The sequence below is a fragment of the Schistocerca americana genome, chromosome 5, assembly GCF_021461395.2.
Source record: "Schistocerca americana isolate TAMUIC-IGC-003095 chromosome 5, iqSchAmer2.1, whole genome shotgun sequence".
Lineage (NCBI taxonomy): Eukaryota > Metazoa > Arthropoda > Insecta > Orthoptera > Acrididae > Schistocerca > Schistocerca americana.
The window spans coordinates 90,135,317-90,136,971 of record NC_060123.1 but is presented as its reverse complement, the minus strand read 5'-3'; the positions used below and the strand labels follow the sequence as shown (position 1 = coordinate 90,136,971).

The 1,655-nt window shown below is 41.3% G+C and overlaps 1 non-coding gene across 1 annotated transcript; it reads left to right on the top strand.

Moving 5' to 3' along the window:
- The first annotated feature begins 417 nt into the window (after positions 1-417).
- On the top strand, positions 418-492 carry Trnas-uga. Its single transcript has one exon. It is a non-coding gene; the product is annotated as a tRNA-Ser (tRNA).
- The last annotated feature ends 1,163 nt before the right edge of the window (positions 493-1,655 follow it).

Here is a 1,655-nt window from a genome sequence, read left to right as displayed (position 1 = left end):
CTCTGCCGTTTAGGTCAAGTGGTCAAGTCCCCATGCTGAAACCATTTATTGTTTTTGATTTCCATTTTGAAGTCACTCAAACTGTAAGTAAACCGAAATAGTGCTCGGTGCACTGTTTTGACCATTTCTAATCAAATTCTTTAACTCACGATGAAAACAGATGTAGTAGGGGTGCGTTAGCTGCCTTCTGCTGTTTAAAGGCAGTAATGAAACTAACAAGAGACAAAGTCTTGTAACCAGAATGAGATTTCACTCTGCAGCGGAGTGTGCGCTGATATGAAACTTCCTGGCAGATTAAATTTCCTTTCTTTCAGGAGTGCTAGTTCTGCTAGGTTCGCAGGAGAGCTTTTGTAAAGTTTGGAAGGTAGGAGACGAGGTACTGGCAGAAGTAAAGCTGTGAGTACCGTGCGTGAGTTGTGCTTCGGTAGCTCAGTTGGTAGAGCACTTGCCCCTGAAAGGCAAAGGTCCCGAGTTCGAGTCTCGGTCGGGCACACAGTTTTAATCTGCCAGGAAGTTTCAAAGTCTTGTAACTTTTATTTAGAATTACTTTTCGAAAAGCTATTTGTAGATTCTTCATAGATGCTGTAAGTACGAATCTCTTTTGAAAATTTATTTGCAATCCCAAAATTTCCTTGGCTTTTGAAAATAATAATAAACACAATATACTGAACATTATTTGGTTTATTTGCAGTAAAAGTATCGTAAAAATTGAAAATACAAAGAAGTTATCACATAGGGACTCAACCATACTATCCTGTGATTAACGTTCTCTACATTTCCGCTGCTCCAACTACTGCCTGGAATGTATACTAAAATAAACGGCTCACGCATCACCCAATCCGCGCCAAAAATTATAATTTATTCGAAACGCTTGGTCATCTGGAACCCCCTCATATGTCACTTCCATTTCTGCCCAAGCCCTGCATTTTACCATAAATTTGGTCTAAACTGGCTATGGCAAGTAGTTGTGGTCCCCTTGTAAGTGTGTGAAATCTGCTGCTCTGTTGGTGTACACTGCAGCACGTAACAAATGCAGAACTGTTCCCTTACATGCGTCGTTCAAACTGCCGAGCACCATGATTATGGAAGTGCCATCATCACGAAAGATCGAACACACAGGAGAATCGTAGAAAGCTACCGGCATTTGACCATCGGACAGACACCCATGTGGATGACTTGGTAATAAGCATCCGTGGTTTAGATAACAACTGAAAGATTTCAAAGCAAATAGTTCACCAGGTTCGGATGGAATTCCAGTTCCGTTTCACAAAAGTGTACTCTACGACACTGGCCTCTTACCTAGCTTGCATTTATCGCGATTCTCTAGCCACGTTCAAAGTCCCAAGCGACTGGAGAAAACCGCAAGTGATTCAAGTACATAAGAAACATGAAAGAACGGACCCCAAAATTACAGACTAATATCCTTAACTTCGGTTTCCAGAGAATCCTTGAACATATCCTCTGTTCTAATATAGTAAACTTTCTTCAGACTCAGAAGCTTATTTCCACGAATGAGCATGATCTTACAAAGTACTGTTCGTGCGAAAATCAGCTCGCCGTTTTCTCACATGATATAATGCGAACTATGGATGAAGGGCAACAGGCAGATGTCATATTTCTAGATTTCCAGAAGGCGTTTGACACAGTGCCCCATT